The sequence below is a fragment of the Suricata suricatta genome, chromosome 8 (genome assembly GCF_006229205.1).
Source record: "Suricata suricatta isolate VVHF042 chromosome 8, meerkat_22Aug2017_6uvM2_HiC, whole genome shotgun sequence".
NCBI lineage: Eukaryota > Metazoa > Chordata > Mammalia > Carnivora > Herpestidae > Suricata > Suricata suricatta.
Window position 1 is genome coordinate 61,675,761 of NC_043707.1, and position 20,068 is coordinate 61,695,828.

At 34.4% G+C, this 20,068-nt stretch overlaps 1 protein-coding gene and 1 long non-coding RNA gene across 2 annotated transcripts in view; one reads left to right on the forward strand and one right to left on the reverse strand.

The window, feature by feature from the left end:
• LOC115299286 overlaps positions 1-7,760 on the reverse strand; it is a 32,463-nt gene extending 24,703 nt beyond the window's left edge. The window contains exon 1 of the long non-coding RNA XR_003912090.1: positions 7,634-7,760. This is a non-coding gene — a long non-coding RNA (uncharacterized LOC115299286). The remainder of the gene's footprint in view (positions 1-7,633) is intronic.
• Positions 1-20,068, forward strand: part of DPYD (dihydropyrimidine dehydrogenase) — an 806,753-nt gene that overhangs the window by 397,677 nt on the left and 389,008 nt on the right. The gene's annotated exons all lie outside the window — the stretch shown is intronic.

Sequence of the window (20,068 nt, forward strand, 5' to 3'; positions counted from 1 at the left end):
CTGTAATGGAATTAAAGTAAGCACTCAAACACATAACATTTACTATATTACCTATACAAGAAATCTATTAATAAGTAAGTTTATGAGTGAAGTAGAAAACAACACAGCCTCAATAAGAGATACTTCTTAAGAAAATATGGTTGGAAGGTTTACACTAGTTATGTTTATACACACATTTTTCTCAGTATAAAATAACTCTTTTGTGTACATCTTTACTTTTGAACTTTTTATCAAATTCTGTTTTCCTCTTCTCTCTTTCTTGTATGTGTCTGGTCAATTCTATCTCTATAAAGACTCTTTCATACAGTGATTTTAATTTGCTTGTTTTTTGGACCGAATACAATTTTTGGTTGACCAGATAGCTCACTGACCAGTCTGTTAACTTCTTGAAGAAATGGAAGTAGAGTCAGGAGTTGAGAAAGAAGGCTCTTGTGCTAGGCCCAATGAAACCCAGCAAATGCATGAATTCAGTTTGCAGAACTAAAAATGATGGAAGGCAGAGATGTTAAGGGGAATTGAAAGGTAAAATTGAATGAGGGACAGTGGAAAAGGGCATGTGTTATTTTTTTTCTAAAATCTTTAAATCTACTTATAGCTTTTAAATTAAAGTGCATAGAGAATATTTACTATATCTGTGATTCTGGTGGTTTTGTAGTACCTCACAATTATCATCCGAAAGGATTTCTAAGGATGTTTTTCTTTTGACTTTCCCTTTATCTTTTTACTTTCCTGAATACAATAAATGTGTACTGAAAAAAAATGAGCAATCATTTTCCTTAGCTTCCACTTACTCATAAAAGAAACAGACTTTGAGGTATGATGAAAAAGAAATGCGCCCATGCTTAAAAAATACATATTGCTAGGAATGATAGTGTTTGAAATATAAAATAAAAAAATTGTGACCGGTAAGAGTTTTGGATTTAGCTGAAGGCTTTAGACTTGTCAAATGAAGTATTGAATTGCATTTTAAAGATGGAGTAGAAATGGAAGGCAGGTAAAATCTCTGTCAAGTAAAATCAACACTTCTACCTCCCTGTCTGTTGGTTGCAAAGTGCTAAGCAGTGATAAGACTAAAAAAGAACATATAGAAAAAGTGAGATTTTTATTTCTCCACACTGTCATTAACTTAGTTCTGGCCTCTGTTGCCTCTTCAAATTGCCTCCACTTCTTCCCTTGTCAAATCCAAAGAGCCTACACTGCACCCAGAGTCCTCTTTCTAGAGTACAAGTGTGATCCTAATTTCCTCATGTAAAACCCTTCAGAGGCTCATGTTTGCAGTCAAGACAAAGCTCAAACTTCTTAATTGTGATGCCAACTTGAATTTCCCCCAGCTACTAACACTTCTCCCGAATCTGGGCGTTCCCCTACTCCACCCAGTCCGTCTGTCTAGATCCCACCTGACCTTCAGCCTTTGCGTCCTCCTTCACTTCCAGAAACACGTTCCTTCTGTGTGTTCCGTAGTTCTGTTTCCTGAAGGAAGCCTGCCTACTGATCTATCTCTACACAAGCATGGTCACTGGCCTTATGCCTTCAAAATAAGGAGAGTATTTGTCTATTAAATAGGAGAAATACATGGAGTGAGATAATTCATTGTAAAGGAATATAAAGAGGAGTTAAGAAAGCTAATGAGTTTGTTATATAAGTTCACTAACACTGTAAATAAATAATGTTTCCTTCAAATGCAACGTTTGTTAAGAAAAATTTTATAATGCCTGAATGTATTCATGAATGAAAGTTTATCACTGCTTGTTCTTATGTTTGACATTAGTTTGGGAGGAAATATAACATTACATAGTATACTTTTAAAATGATTTAATGCCCATATTATAGTTTTAATTCATGCATGCAATCATTGCAGTTGAATATTTCGAATTTATTTGTGCTATGCTTTTTCAGATATACACCTGTGGGGATTTCAGTAATTCCCATAGTTGTCTGAAGAGAGCTCCACTTAAATTTCATTAGTTAATTTGACCAGTTAGCAGTTATTGACTACCAGCTATTGGACTCCAGACACTTGGCTTTGGGAGAGTACCAAACTGAATAAATGAGGAGAGGTAAAAAAAATATAGTAGTTAGAAATTTAGGCTCTGAATTAAACAGACCTGATTTCAAACCTAGTTCCAACACTTGTGAACCATGTGACCTCAGAAAAGTTAGTTCATCACTTTGGGGCCTGGTCTTTTCAGGGGTAACTAAACTATTTATTAATAAATGAGTAATGGTAATTAGAGTTGTTAAGATGGTACTAGAGAAAAAATATAAAATCGGAGATTTTGAATAGAAAGAATAGTATAGGATTTTAACAGACGAAGATTTAAAGAAGCTATTTCAGGTAACTATAAAAGGATTTGACTTAGCCATTTATTCATTTATCCATATACATCCACCTGTCTATCCACATAGTTGTTCATGCATGGAATCATTCAATCATTCATTCATTCAATAAACATTAAAAAAAAAATAGTGCTATCTTCTTTAGGTAGTACCCATCAGTACTCATATAAATATGAGCTAAAACACGAAGCTTGTCCTTAATAAACTCACAGTCTAGAAGGGAAGACAGTTGTGTAAACATACACCTAATACAATATAATAAATGCACTAATAAAAATGTAAAGGCACAGGGTGGCATAGGAGAGATAATTACTGATTCTCTCTGGATGTGGGTATCAGGATGTGGAGTCAGCAAAGCTTTCACAAAACTCAAGATGCAAATAAAGGAGGAGGATAAGAAAACCTGAGTGATTTGAATTACGGGAACTTAAAGGGGCTGCAGGATACGACTGTGGAGCCTGCTCACTGCCCAGGGGCACTCACAGAAGAGCACCATTGTTATTTATAATACTATAATGTTAGTATGAGTCCAGGCATATTTGATTTTTTTCTTCTGCTTGAATAAGAATTACAGAATATCTGAGATAATTTTGATAGTGTACCCAAAGAAAGAGGATGTAGCTGAAAGAATGACTATAGCTAAACAAAAAAATTCTATTTTAAAATTCATTTGCACTTTCACTTGAGTTTTTCCAGTGGATTCATTTATTTAACCAGTGTGCTTATGTGGGGATCTGTGTGTTTGGGTCTGTGTACATGTGCATGTGTATGTGGACAGATGGACAGATAAGAAGTCCTGTACTGGGAAAGAAGGAAATTAACCGCATGAACCCGATCTCTAAAGATGCTTACAACAATGTGTGAATTCAAGGATTACACATGTAAAATAGAGACCAAATATATGATATACTATAATGGAAAGCTAAATTTACTGCAACCAGTAAGTACTAAAGTAGTCAAAGAGCAGAGACCAATGTTAGCTAGCGTTATTGGAGAAGATTCATGAAAGAAGCGGTCCTTGGTTTTTATCCTCCTTGGAACGTACCTGTTATATTTACTTGTTAGTGGTCATAATTGCTACTATTTGTTTAGCCTCTATTATACATTGTACATTTTTATTTGTTACAGTGATGTAGGTCATGACCCAAGACATGACCCATGATCTCACAATCATGGGTTTTAGCCCAATGTCAAGCTCTACCCTGACAATGTGGAGCCTGCTTGGGATTCTTTCTCTCTCCTTCTCTCTCTGTCCCTCCCTCTTTCCTGATCCTACGTGCACATGCTTTCTCTCTCTCCCTCTCTCTGTCTCTGTCTCTCTCTCAAAAATAAATAAAGATTTAAAAAGCATATATACTTTAACCAGAATAAGTGGCGAGAAAAGTTCTAAGATTATTAATATTCCACATCTCCTAACTTCCAGAGAAATAAAATAGAGGGACAATTAGCTCAATTAATATAATTGAAGACATAAATCTAATTGTTAATTGAGGATAAAGATGCAGCATTTTAATTACATAGGTAAATCCAGAACATTCATTAAAAATAAATTGGCCAAATTGAAAACATTCATTTAAAAAACAAACATAGGAATATAAAAAAGTTCTTATTCTATGAAATAAAAATCAATAAATAGTTGATTAATTGAAAGAGTTAAAATGGAAATTGTAAAAAGAATATACACATATGTTAAGCATATCATTTTATTTTAAAACATATAGATATTTTCTCCTTTTCATTTTTTTTTGTTTTAAATGCAGGGCCAAGTTCTTTTGCAGCCAAGCGTTAGAGTCCTGTTATGTTTCTTGTGTAAACCTATACATAATATACTGCCTACAATTTCTGCTTTGTTTTTTAAAGCAGAACAATACCTTCAAGAAACATACCAAGCAATTTTCTGGATTTTTGTAGGGTTGTCTTTTGTCATTTCATTTGTTCAGCCCGCATCTGATTTGACACAATGACTTCTTTTTTAACAACTCCTCTTTATTATATCTTTTGAAAACATTCAACTTATTTTTCACAGAATCAGCTCCCTTGCTTTTCACATTCACATAGCTCTTCAATTTATATGATTTTAATTTGTATTTATAACCAACATAAATGGGGTGAGGAACCTACCACTGACTGAAAAAACACAGAGCTCAGTGGTGGAGTATGAGGTCCATAGTCCCACAGGGTACTCTACTCATTGCAAAGATTCAGTGCTCCTTGTCCTGTTTCTATGTCTCACATAGGAAAAAGAGAGAAGACATTGGTCCAGTGAGTCTGTTCGATGCAACCAGTTTTTTAAGGAAAACTATAAAGTGTCTAAAGTCCTTCTTTACCAAAGACAAGTCTTAATACAAAATGTGTTTAGAAAGTGTTATTATTAATTACAAAAGTGTTACGAATTTACTAAAATACAATTGCTTAGAAGATTGTGAATTTACTTTGTTTTAGTATTAACATATAAACAACTTTTGTTACAAAAAGTAGTGGGAAAAAGGCTGTATGTTACCTCGCTACATAGCCTACTAAGAACCAACATGGAAAGAGAATACAGGCTAAATTCTTCCAAACTCTAATCTGAGATAAGAAGCCCATTTTTCCCTAAAGTAGTCATAGTAGTTCTGAGAAGATGATCTTACCAACATGAGACATTTTAATAAATAAAATTGTTCCAAATATATAGAAATCATCATCTCAAAACCTACTGGTTTGATCACATCATTAGAGCAATCCTTAGTCATGTCATTAATTTAAATTTATGATCCCTTAGATACAAAATTAAAACACCAAAATATATTTATTACTAGTAGTGGAAGAGATCAACTAAATTTACATGTTGCTGCAAGGAAAGCAGTTGTAGTCGTAAAAAGATAACTATTCAGTGACAAAAGACAAGCATAATTAGTGGAAGAATCAATATGGAAAGAATAGAGGAAGGGATAGAAATTCTAATAAAGGAAAGAAATTATATAGAAGTTCTTCAAATATAGGCAAGTAATTAAAAGGAAGGAAGACCTGGTTTCTCCCAGGTAGAATTCTTTCTATGGAATTCAAACACTATGAGAAACTGCAGAGAATAAAAAAGGAGGCATTGGGACATTAAGCATTAAAAAAAAGAGTTCTGTTTGCTGTGTTTACAAATGACCATAAGAGTCACTGAAATGAAGTTGAACGGTGACAGAGTATTGTTTATTTACTACCACCATTTGAGGTCAGCTTTCAGCAACAACAAAATGTTAATTTTGGTTTAGTTTCAGTGGTACTACTATATATATGAGTTTGTCTATGTGCATCTTTTCCAAGTGAATGCTTTTTCATTCTCAAACTTTATCCTTTATTTAATATGCTGTATTCCTATAATAAGGATCGTGTTAAAATGCCTGATACAGTTTTGATTTTATTTATGAATCTATGTTATTCCTTCCGTCTTGTCAATCCCCCTTGAAACTAATTCTTGTGGCAGAATAATCTTAGAAGATACCCACAAGATACACACATAAACACTCTGGCATCATACTAGGTCTAAAATACCTTTTATAATCCTATAAAATCACAGAGCACAGGTGTCTTTTAAGTTTTAGCTTTCTACAGTGTTTTCCAGTCTACAGCAAAACTTCTATGATATTTTAATGAAGATTACAGTGAAGTTCTGTAACAGGTAATGTGATTCTACTCAGTTGTATATAGTATATGGATACATTTTAAAATAGATGTTTGTCAAATTCTTCAAAACTATCATAAATTCCTTACATTGAAGACCTACTTTTCTACTGCTTGAAGTTTTTGTGTTTTTTCTTTCGGTTTGATTGAGGTGCAAAAGAATCAGTAGTTGTTGAGCGAACTAGGTATCTCAGGGGATTAGTAATGAGATACAGAGCCTTTAACCTCTTGGTCACTAGTTCAAATCTGCCTCAGGTCAAGAGTGACAGAAAGTCATTACCATCTGACGGCAGTTCAATAGGCTATGTGAAATGAATCTGTGATTTCAGTACCTAATGGAGAGGGATTCATGCCTTAATCCCACCATAGAGTAAGTACAAAATGGTAGTTGTGATTTTAGCTGGAAGAGAAAGGAGGAGTCCGACATTTGCTAAGCATTCCATTTCTTCCTTTGAGCTATGACTTCTTTTGGTGGATTTGTTGTTGGGATGGCTTGCCCTTGTTGGTTTGTGATTTGAGGCCATGAGATGAACATCCATAGGAATCCCTATCTGTCATTGTTGCTAATGGGGTACAATTCAGCATTACTAAATTGACTTTTTAAAAGTGATTTCAGTCCCAGATGGTGATTAATTCAGGATTGAAAGTTACATCATTCATGTCTCCTGTTTCTTCAGTGCCCCACTGCATATCTTTTTTAAATGTTTCCTTTTCCCTTTTAATCATATTATTAATTTTATCTACCTTTGGACATATGACTGAACATTTAGAGAGGCCTATTCATTCTTGTCAATCTTTCACATGAAAAATACTGAGTTAACAAACAAGAATAGAAAATTGTAAGGACACTTTGAAGATGGGGAATTAAAAATTGAGCAGAGTAAGAAAGGATCATTGCTGTAAAGCTAATTGAATTATGTCTATTCATATCGATAAATGAAATCTTTCACCTTCTGCCACTTTTAGGGTTGGAGACTATGTGAGGGCTTTTGTCTTTCTAATATCTTCAGTGAACAGCCAGGTTATTAAAACTGTTTTGATTTGGGGATCTCTTTTAAAGGAATTACCTTTCTAAAGAGGACAAAGGCATATGTTTATACTTGAAAGATTTATAAGATCACAGAATTTTCTTCATAATGGAATATTTACATTTTTATTTTACATTGGACTCATCTGACTTTCAAAAAGAACCTGTACTGTTGGATTGTAAGGATTTTAAAGCTATCTCTGATAATTTTTTTGTGTGAATTCTTGATGTGAAAATAAAATCTAAAGAATGATAGCTATTGTGACTCATATTAAAGATTACTGTTCTGTACAAAGGTGAACAGTTGCTAAAATATGGCAGTCTGATATTTTAGAAAACAAACTTAGAATGACTTTTCTATGCCCAAGTCTCTGTTGCTTAGAGGAACTTCATTGCCAACTTTGAAGACACTTGTTATCATTATCATTGCTTAAAATATCATTTGAATTTCACATCTTCAAAGGCATTCTTTTGCCCTGAAATGTACCAGTGGTTTCTACAATATCTGAAGAACTATGATTTGAGAATTAGAAATTTAAATTGCACAGGCTTAATATTAGAGTATTTCCGTTACCCTTTGCAGGTTTTGAGGCAGCTTATTCGACCTTACAGTCTCACCAGGAAGCTAATGGGAAAGCCTTGCAGCAATCTTCACAGGAAAGTTTCCAAATGTCAAGTGTCATCTTTCCAGCTGTTAGATGAATGGGTAGCCAAGAGGCATTTATTTGGGTGTGCAGCCCCTGTGAAATCTGGGTGAGGCAAGAGAAAAGGCTATAATTTGGTGGTTAGTTTACCAGTATTGGTATAGTTGCAGATCTCCTTGCCAGGCAAAGGACATCATTTTGTGGTTTAGTGATTGACAGTCAACTGCAGTGTTCCTGCACTTAGAGAATAAAAAATGCCTTTAAAAAAAAGAGAGAGACATCATCGATATGTCATACTAATTTTTGAATCCTTCACTGCTTCAGATAAAAACAGTCTTACCAACGAAGCTGGCTTCTTCTCCAAACTCCTCTCCAACTGAGAGGACGGAAGGCTTTTCAAATGACAACTGTATTAAAATCTTGAGACCTATTGAAAAAGTGTCCTTCAGTTTAAGATATATTGCAAACTCTTTAATTCCTATGTTAAAAGAAGATTGATATGAATCATTGGTCACTGTCAGGTTGAAAAACAATGAATATCACTAAAAAGACAGTTTTAAATCATAATGGATTCAATTTGAGATAGCGATAGACTCCAAAAAATAATATTGAAATATGTCATGGCTAAATGCTGTTTCCATGCTAAGTTTTTCCTCTTGGTCAGGATCACTGTATTGAAATGACTTCAGCCAAATTTCTCATTGGGAAACTATGCCTTTAGACTAAACTAGAATCAAAAGTTTATGTGTTCTCATTTTTATCCCTTCCAGGGAGAAATAGTAAAGTTAAATTTCCTTATAGTCTTAGAAGAATGAAATTATTTTGTTTATAAGTAAGCATACAATAAACCCTATGGATGGTCTATAGAATTTGCATTTTTGATGGTCAAGTCATGTTAATTTTTGATATATTCCCTAGCTAGTATTTTTAAATAATTATTAAGAACCAGAAGCTTGACACTTATTTCTGAGTCTTATGTCTAAAATTTATATTTGAAATAATATGCAGTTTTTTTTGTGTATGAAGGGGGATTTACTTTTTATAACATCTATGTGTTGTAAAAGGAAGTCAAGGGAAAAAATGAGGAATGAGACTATATCTAATGGAGCTGTGAAAACAAAACTATCCAGCTGATGATAGAGAAAGAAAATACCATGACTAATAAGTAATTTTAATGCCTTTTATTGGCTTTATATAGGGTTCCAAACCTTTATTAAATGGCAGTGTTTGACCTGAAAAGTAATTTAAAATGAAATTGTCTCCATAAAGGCAGAATATATCCTTACTAATACAGCAGTAGATTGCTAGTTCAGGCAGATAACTCAAGATCAGAATGGTTAGAAAAAAAATAACTGAAAAATCTGATATATGCCATACTGAACCTGACCTCAGTATGTGCTGATGGAGTATGAAAGAAATTAGCCACTGCAAGGTCACTTGGTCCAAATGGGCTATAGGTGTTAAGAATTTCATGCCAAATCTCCAACACCTTTTTGCCTGGAGCTGTGTCAAGCTCAGGAAAATATCACAATAGAACAAAGTACTGAAAACCTTTAGCTTGCTGGGGAAAATTCAAATGCAAAAATTTTAATCAGAACTGTGTTCAGTGATTTAGTCCTATACAAGTTGTAAAGGATCAGATTGGAAAATATCTAAATATAAGTGGTGTAGTATAAGTCTAAAAGTCAAGAGAGCTGGGTTCAAATCCTAACTTAATTGTTCCTTAATTCTGCCTTTGGATCTTTGGGAAGGTTACATTGCCTTTTGATTATCTCACTTATGGTTCTGAGCATAGAGGTGGAATTCTCAGCTCTAGGACTTAAAGCTTTAAAAAAAATTTTTTTAAATATTTACATTTGAGAGAGAGAGAGACAGAGTGTGAGCTAGGGAAGAGCTGAGAGAGAAAGATAGAGGGAAACACAGAATCTAAAATAGGCTCCAGGCATAGAGCCTGCCACCAGAGTGTAACTTGGGAATGGTTAGATCATGACCTAGGCTGAAGTCTGATGAAAATCCCAAATCCATTATCTTAAGCCTCACTATCTTTATCCATAAAAAAAAGACAAAATTATAGTTTTTTATGGTTCTGAAACCTAAGCTATATATGTTAACAATAAAAAATCTAATTTATGGAATACCCATTATATCCTGATTATTTTTAGAGGCTTAACATTCTCATTATACTCAAAATTACACCTGCCAGTCTACTTCCCCTCCCCCATTTTACAAATTAGAAAACATATGCTGAATTTTGTTGAGATGGATATGGCCCTGGAAATATTTGATTCAACAACTTAATATATGGGTCAGAAAACTGAGGAACAGATTTTAAAAGAGTCAACTCAAGTCATAGGAAAATTCATTCGGGAGAAAAGAATAGTAATAGAACTGTCTGAAAGGGATTTAAAATAAATATGTTAAAGATCCCCAAAGAGATAAAGACAGCAACAACATCCATAGAAAAGAACAGGAGAAATGTAATGCCTTTTTTAAGATGTTGATGGTAATGGCATTCAGGGGCTAGAACCCAGGTTTTTCTATTCTCAGCTCTACTGTTCTTTTCAATACTCATCCTGCCCCATCCTCATGATGTCCTTTGGTTGAGCTTCAGGTGAGAATATGGAAGGTAGAATACATAAGTAAGTCCCATCAGAGAATTCTGTGCCAGAGTGGGGATGAGAAAAATGGCGCTGAACTTTTATAATCCACACAAATAATCCTCAAAATGATCGTATTTCATTTTTGGATCACTTCTCTTGTATTGCGTAGTCACCATATGCCAGACAACATCTAATGGGAACATAACCTTCGAAGTGAGTCTTTGTCAGTTTTGGTCTCTGTAGTATATCCTCAGTGCCTAGAACACTGCCTACCTCATAGTAGATGGTTGGCCAATGAAATGCCTACCATATGATTGGAAAATTGAATATGCTGAGGAAATGCTTTAGATTATGGGACACATGAGGTTTAGGAAGCACATTTCACAAATTCTTGTGGCTCATTGATGATAACTGCTTAGGCTGATAAAACAAGTGGTAGGGTACAGTGATCATGGAAACAGAAGGGTGAAAAGGAGCAGCATACCAGTGCATTATAATTTTTCTCATTTGATCTGCACAGCCTTCCTTTATGATAGGTGTTTTAAAGAGGAGACAAATGAGTTTTAATGTGGCCTTACTCCCCTGATTGGGGTCCTGAAGTAACCCCTGAATGACTATACTAGTTTTTCCCTGCATCCTATCCCTGCCTTAGCCTGTTTCAGAGACTTCTCCCCGAAATACAGGGGTTAATAGGTTAATGCAAAAGCAGGTGTTGCCTGGTAGGTTTGTTGACTTACAATTTTGAGCTTTTTATTCCAAGTCTTAATATTTAACATTGCTGCTGTCACCTTTCTTAAATGTCAGCTTCTTTTATTTACCTTCATCACTCTCACCTTAATCATGCTGACTTCTTTGTGCTACATGGATTTGCTGTCAGGTACCACCCTGTGCTGGTCACCAGGCTTTTCTTACACTAGTCATTGACATCTTGTCAGCAGTGTCACCACCTTTGCCCCTGGGCCTGTGAATATGGCAATTGTTACCTTACTGATTGATGCTTTTGAAAGTTTGTCGACATGTTATTTATTATTTTGGGGGGACCTTTGGCTAACTTACAAACCACTTCTTAAAGTTAATTCACCAGTTTATCCTTTTAACAAACCCTTTAGGTTGTATGACATAAAGCCTCTGTGTAATAGTCTGTGTGCTATTTTCTTAAATGAATGATATTATAATTAGTAGAAGGTAAAAGAAATCCATGTTATTACAGTAATTCAATTGATAAATTGAACCATTCATTTCAAAGTCAGAGAGTATACCAAAACTATTGGTATATTCATGACTCTGCTCACCTCCTTCTTGTATTGCTCAGATGTTATTTATTAAAGAAGCCTCTGTGGGCACAAAATGGAAACCTTCCCTTACCCCTAGCCACACTACTCCCTAACCCACACATACTCTGCATTCTGTTTCTGAGCAAAAACCACTTGAAAACACACTATTTTGGTTGGATTCCAGAATCAAATTGCAATGTTCATGTATGAGGGGGTAGGAGTCCCCCATTCCACAAGGCAGTGCTTGGACACCAGTTGGGTATTCTCCAATTTAACTCAATTCCGTCACTGTCTACCCTGAGATCGCATCAGATCTCACAGGTAAGCACAGTTCTGTAAAACTGTCCCACCTTCTGCCCTCCTCTGCCACTTCAGACCTCATTTGCAAGCCCAGATTACCACTTGTGTTTTTCACCAACCAGCTGTGGATAGGGGTTCCTATGACCCCTTCCAACTCAGGATTCCAATTGTAAGTCCAGGTTACCTCTAGTACTTCTGACCAAGTGGCTATAGATCAGAGGTTCTATGACTACCTCCTTGGGTTTAATTAATTTGCAAGTTTGGCTCACAGAACCCAGAGAAACATTTTACTTACTAGATCACTGGTTTTTCATGAAAGGATATAACCCAGGAACAGCCAGCGGAAGAGATGCCACAAAGCAATGTATGAGGAAAGGGTGCAGAACTTCCAGTTCCCCAAATCTCCACTTCTTATGCCAACCTAGAAGCTCTCTGAACCCTGTCCTTTTGAGTTTTTTATGGAAGCTTTACAACATAGTCAGAATTGATTAAATCTTGATTCAACCTCCAGCCACTCTCAACCTCCCTGCAGGTCAGGGGGTCAAGGGGATGGGACAGAAAGTTCCTCTAACCAAGTGGTTGATAATCCTGGCAACCAGCTCCCATCCTTAGGTGCTTTCATCCATTAATTAACATAAGAAAGACCTTCATTGGTCTCATCACTTAGGAAATTTCAATGGTTTTAGGAGCCAGAAGCAGGATGAATACCAAATATAAACTTCTTTTTTTTTAAGTTTTATTTATTTTGAGAAGGTCAGAGAGAGAGAGAGAGAGAGAGAGAGAATCCCAAGCAAGTTTCCTGCTTTCAGCCCAGAGCTCAATGTGGGGCTCAATCTCATGACCTGAGCCAAAATCAAGAGTCAGACACTTAACTGACTGAGCCATCCAGGTGCCACCCCCCATATATATATCTTACTATAAATCACAACATTACACATGCACACAGGCATGCACATACACTCTCTCATCTATGTTTTTGATCCCTTTTCCCTCCATTAGTCTGTAATGTAAAATCCATGAGACCAGAAAAATCTTTTTCTTTTACTCCTGTGTTTTAGCACCTGGTCACAATGCCTACCATATAGAAAGCACTTCATAAATATTATTTAATGATTAAAAATAACTAGAAAATTTTAGATGATGGGACACATGAGATTTAGGAAACACATTTTACAAGTTCACTCATTGGCTCATTGGTGATTCTATTTTAGATTGCTATATTATTCAGCTTGGGCTGCCATAACAAAATACCATAAACTAGGTGGGTTAAGCAGTACAAGTTTATTTTACTTTAGTTCTAGAATCTGAACGTGTGAGATCAGGGTGCCAACATGGTGGGGTTCTCACGAGGGTTTTCTTCCAGCTGTAGGTGGTTGCCTTCTCACTGTGTCTTCACATGTGTCTCTTAAAAAACATTAATCTCATCATGAGGACCTCACCTCCATGACCTTATCTAAACCTAAGTTGCTCCCCAAAGCCCAGCCTCAAAATAATAACACTTTGAGGTTACAGTTTCAATATATGAATTCTGAGGAAATACAAATCAATCCATAGCAGTTGCTGAAAGAGCTTGCAACTGCAGTCGGAGTAAAGTCTGGATGGTAACGGAAGAATAAAAAAGAGCGTTCCATGAAGAGAGAATAGCGATTGCAGACACCTACGGAAAGACAGAGTTTAGAGAAAGTCCTATGTGACTGGTAGGTGTATTAACATAGAAGGTAGCATAAAGTAACTTGGAGAGGGGGACAGGACCAACTCATGAACGATCTTGTAAACTATAATAATCTGAATATCAATGAAATGCAGTGAGGCATGAATGAAAAGTTTTAAACAATCAAGTTTGTGTTTTTAAATGGCTCTGGTAAAAATAAAGAGTGGATTCTAGTAGGAGGCAAGGTAAATGAAAAAGCAGTAAGAAATAGTCCTAGTAAAAGATAATCAGGGCAATTACTATAAATAGAAGTACATGGATTCATATATTTTTAAGATAGTCATTAGGTTTGCTGGTAGAAGAGAAATGGTCAGTGAAGGAGAAGAAGTATCAAGAATGGTATACAGATTTTGGGCATAAGCTGAATGAATGGTCATGCCATAAAATAAATGGGAAAACTGGGGGAGGAATAGATTTTTTGTTGAAGAGGAAGGAATTTTTGCATGATGCCACCCACCTTAGTTGCTTAAGAGCTGATATTTGGGGGTAACATTTAGATGAAGAAAAAGATCACATGGATTTGAATTAATGTTTAATTTTTTAGCCTTTCTCTGCACTCAGGTTACAAATATTTTATTAAGAGCAATGTGAATATAATCCTTTAAGAAGTGAATAAAATGGGATCATTATTTTTTAGGAACTTTTCTATAGCCTCATATCTTTTCTAAAATTTTCATTACAAATAGTAATTTCTCAAAATGGAGAAATGAAATCTGATTTTATGTTATAATTGTAGTCACTCTAACTAGGCCTTTCCACTATGGAAGCAGCTAATCCAAATTAATTTCTGCTTTGCAAGTTTTTCCTCTCAATAGATATTTCTTCAAAGGGCAAAGTAACTGACCTGGAGTTAATTAATGCATAAATCTAGCCTATGAATTAATCTAGTCATAAGTAGCTATACAATGTTATTTATTCTTTGCCTTAAAATAATCTCAGAATGGATGCTTCTAGAACAGCTGTATCCCAAGATAGGGACCATTGTAGTTATATCACAATGAAATATAAATAAAATGAGTAAGTGAAAGCTGTTTGATGATTTTAAATTGGATGGAACATAGTGGTAGTTATTTTCCCTTCCTCAATCAAATATAACCCTACCAATACTCTTGCTTTTAACAGTGCTTTTTTTTTTTTAATTTTCATTCTAGTAAAGCAAATTAGGGAAAATGCAATTGGGATACATAATTATGATGTGATTTGCTTTTTCTCAACAACATAACCATTATACATGCAAATTTCTCTGTGTATAATTCCATGACCCAGTCAGGTATAGTTGGAAAATACCAGTGATAAAGAGTAATAATGTAATAAGAAAATAATAGGCCATTATAATTTAAGATTGTATTTATTTTTATTTTCATTCTAAAATGAAAGGCATTATAATTGATTATCTTATTAATGTCTGAATGGAATATACTTTTTATTTGTGGTAATGGATTTCCAATGTGTGTGTGTGTACATATGTTGTGTTTGTACGTTCAACCAAACCATCATGAATAATATTCAGATTAGTTTCCAATTTGAGGATATTAATACTTTAGAAAAATAATGTTAATGTAAACAGGAACAGCTTGATATATTGTAGGAAGGGTTGTCTTTGAATTCAGTTCTTGCTCTATTACTTATTAGCTCCTTGTCTTCAGAGACATTGTTGTTTACTTTTACTGATCCTCATTTCCTCATTTTCAATAGAAGAATAATGCCTAATTTAAATAGTCACTATCATACGGAGAGAATAAGTACAAAACACTTATCACTGGGTCTGGCATAAGTATTATTTGCAAGAAGACAAGTATTTTACTGATTCTGAGAATAATCTAAATGTCCTATTTTTACAGTAGGCCTCAACATTTGGACAATGTAACGATTGATGTCAGAGCTGATACCTTATAAGCAGATAAAGGTCCCCATATGGGCACTTTTTAGAGTATCTGTTCACCTTCTAATAATACTTTATTCTCTTGAACAGGCCCCTGGTAGCCATTTATTTTAATAAGGTAGACATGTAACACAATCGTGGCCAAACTTGAATGTCTCATTTGAGAATTAGGAATTAGGGGAGCATTGGCATGGCTAAAGAAGCGATTCTCAGCCTTGGATGCGTGCTTCAATTCCTTGGAGAGTATTAAAAAACAAAGGCCTGAGCTCTCTCCTGAGCGATTCTGATGTAATTAGTATGGAGTCTACCTGGCCAGGACATCAGAATTTTAAAAACCCTTTAAATGTTTTTAATATGTGACACTAAAAATTACTAGGCTAGACCTATAGAATAGCAACCATTCTGCATAAAGAGTCAGAGGAGGCCAATGGGCAGAGATGGAAGAATAAACTAGATACACAGGGAAGAGGAGTGAAGGAAAGACAGATTATATGGCTTTCCATGAGGAGAGCCTTTCCTAGAGGTTTGCTGCATTCATGAGTTTCACAAGATGCTTCTGTACCCTCACTCTTAAATAACCATCAGAGGCTATACTTGCAACCAAACAAATCCATTCTAAAGTAGAAGTTAAAAATCATGTGGGGCAGAAAATGTTTCATTTTAAGCTGGATCCTAGCAAAATTGTGAAGTCAGTGAATATTTATGTCACTTTATGTGTCTGATATAGAATGCATATATTTACATAGTAACTTAATTGACCAGAGTAGTTATTTACCATTGCACTAAATAACTCCTTTTATTGCCTTTGCTAAATTCAGCAGTCTTCCAGTGGTAAAAGTTGAATGTTATTCTAGATTAGAAGCATGGAATAATGTGATATATATCTGGAATGCATTTCATGATTATTTCATCTAAATTGATTATCATTTTACTGGGAACTGATGTAAAAATGAGACTAAGTACCCAGGTCACTAGTCTGATGTATTCAACAAATATTTTGAGCATCTTTCTGTCAAGTGTCATGCTAGGTGCTTTAATTAAATTAGGTTGGAGACACATAACAAACAAGTCAGAGTGTGATGAGGGAACAACTTTGCTTGTGGACAGGGGGGCAAGTTTCCTAGTGAAGATGACAACAAGATTAACTTGTGAAAGATTATTTGGAATTTTTCAAAGAAGAAAAGTAAGACATGAAAGGACATTTAAGGGGGAAAAGTCAAAATGCAAAGGTACATTAATGATAGTGTTTTGTTTGAGAAATTATTTAATAAATGGAAGCATAAAATGGTTTGAAGGCATGGTAGTAGATGAGGTTAGAACGAGATTAGAAAGTATGGGGAGCAAGGAGGAGCCCAGGTCACAAATAGGGTTATATAATGCTGAAGAGCTGAGGCTAGATTCTACAGGTAGTGAAGAGCCTTGAAGAATTTTGTAGATGAAAGTGAAATGAGAAAATTTAAGTATAACCCCTATAAATTTGGTACCTCTCATGATTTATGCATGTCATGGAGATATTTTTTTCCACTTACAATAATTGTAAGGGATTAAAATCTTCACTTAGTCTCCCCTAAAAAAATTCTGAGAAGGACAAAGAAAACTTTTCTAAAATGTCATCTTTAGACATCCCTCTCATTTGCTATGTCTCTTAGTGTCTAACAATGGATTCTATAAAAGAAAGGTCACTTTTTACCTTTACACTCTAAAAATATGCTGGACATCTCATTTTTTCCTTAATCTCTCTTTTTACCTTCCTCTTCTATCCTCCTCTCAGCTCTTTATCACTTCAGCCTCTTTATTAGGGTGTTTTCTTTTTTTTTTTGATGTTTCCATTAATTATATTTTGAACTACAAAGAGATCACGATAATTTCCATAAGATAGTTCTTGTTTTAGAAAGGAAATGAAGGAGGAAATCACCTAAATTCAGCTTGTTTTATTTAACACTTTTAGCTACTTTAGCACAATTCTCAATTTCAGAACATAAAAGGTAAATGAGATATCCATCCAACAAAGGACAACAAGAATATCAAATAGTGTAAAAATAATTATAAAATCTAAATGCATAGCCTTGGGCAAAAGGCAGTTTGGAGAGAATATGATAGTTTTTTAAAACATACTTTAAAACAAAGACTTGCCATGTGGAAAGGTGATTTTATTTACTTATCTTTGTCTCTTAAGAGGGCAGAGTTGCCTTTAAGAGTTAGTATTATATATATGATAGATAATACATACATGTATATTACATATATTTCTAGTTATAATGAAGATATTAATTTGAAGAGATATGATCCTTGCCCTCAAGGAGCTTATGTTCTATTTGAAGAGAAAATCAACATGTACAGTACAGTGTGATGACTCCTGAAGTAGAGGCATATTTTAAGTTGCAAAATAGCAGAGATGACAGATATATGAGACCAGGATGTGGAATGTATTATGGAAATGCTCTAGGAGGCATGTACTTGCATGAATGACTTAAATTTGGAAAGGTGAATAAACATTTGATGGGTGAAGAAAGACTTGGCTTATGTTTTAGGCTAGTGAAAATACATGATAATACATGGAGACATGGACAAGTGTGATGAAGTATCTAGGGTTTTAATTTTGTGTGTGGTTGTTTAGTTGTTGGATTTATTTGCATTTTTCTATTTGTGAACTCTAGGGACCTCTCTGTTTTGTTCACCTCTATAACTTCAAGTTCTTAATAAATATCTTCTGAGTAAATACATGAATGAAAATAGTTTTATATGAATGGTAAGCATTGTGTCTAAGTACATGGTCACTACATTATAGAAGCAATCAATGTATGCTATGAAAAGACATTTGGTTTCCTGAGGATGTGGATACGTTTTAGCCTATTCGTGATTACACAGACAACCAAATATTTTAACGTAATTAATAAATTGGAAGAATGTTATTTTTTTATGCCCTGGGGGTAGTCCAGATAAAATTATTATCTATAGTGGCCAAGGAGTGCTTCAGATTGGGCAATTTTATAGTAGATGGAAAAGAAAGATATTGGATGTGCGAGAGTGAAAAGGGCGGGTGGCACTGAGTGTTTTGGGGAACAGTGACTGAAACATTGTACCTCTGAGAGACAGTTTAGGAGAGTGGAAGGAAAACTGACCAACAGGTTAGAAAAACACACATTTTATTCTGGCTTTTCCACTAACTGAATAACTTAGAAATACTCACTTAATCTTTACCTTTAGTTTTCTTTTTATAAAATAAGGATTTTAAGATTGATCATCTCTTGATTGATCTAATTCTAAATATTTTTAGGTTTATGTATAATAATAAATATAGCTGAAGGGATTGATTTGGGACAATTTGAGAAGGAAGCTAAGGGGTAGTCAATTTACCTCGATCTTCACTTACTGGTTTTTAATTGATTCTTTGAGAAAATTGCTTTAGTATACCTTTAATTCTATCTGTTTCATATAAATTAATTTATGGTCAGTATAGAAAGTATGAAAAATAAAATCAGCAAAAATTTAAAAATTAATGATTATCTTACAGTTCAAATAATGCTGGTTAACATAGTGATATTACTCTTTATGATAGATGAACAGAGATGCATAGCAATACATATAATAATATATAATATATAATAAATATATGTTAAATATTTGTTTGTTAACTTATTTTTTACTGAAAACTTTTAGATTTACATATAATGTTAACCCATTATTTTTTCACTTAGTACAGGATAAACATGTCAATATAGTTTTTTTTTTTTTTTTTGTATTACTTTCTGTATCAGTCTGATGCCCTTATAGTACTCCTTTTCACAGTGGTATTATTGGGGAACTAATTTTCATAGCTCACCATCTAGTTGGTTTTTTTCTTTCTTTAAGTGAAAGATTCCATTTTATTTTATTTTACTTTATTTATTTTATTTTATTAAGTTTTAGTTTTAATTCCAGTATAGTTAACATAATCTAGGCTGTTTCTTACATCTGTTATTTACTAACAGTATTGGATGACTGGAAAAGTAGTATTGTCTGAAATTGAGAATCTGGCTCACATATTCATTCTTTAGAAGAGAATATGGGATACACATTGAAGCAGTTGAGTTTGAATTAACAGCAAAGCATCCGTATCCAAAGGTCTTCAAGTCTCTTGGAAGTCTGAGTTTGGAGGTGATGAGTGGGATTTGGGACGAATTAGCCTCATGGTGAGAGCTGAAATTTGAAATGCTTCTGTTGCCCAAGCAAGGGTACAAAGGGGAACAGGCTTTTAAACTTCAGAAAAGGAAGCACACATTGGGCTCGAGTAATTGTGAGCGTGGACAGTATGGGTTGCTGTAGCATCACACTGTGGTAAAAAGTCTTGAAGACAAAACAAAACAAAAGCCCTGTATGCACAGTATGAAAAATAACTGCCTATTAAAGATTTTAGATTCTATCGAATATGCATACACATCAGTAGTATATTTGTCAACAAAAGAAAATACATATTTTATAAGAAGCTGTAGTTCTCAGTTGGAAGAATTTTATGTGTGTGTTTATATTTTGTTAGTTGTTGTTTGCTTTGGTTTGTTTGTTTTTTATTTTTGTTTTGAAGCTTAAGAAAAATCTTGCAAAGTTTTTCTACATCATTCCTTTTTTATATTAAGGCAGCAACCTTCTTAAGAATTTCAGAGCA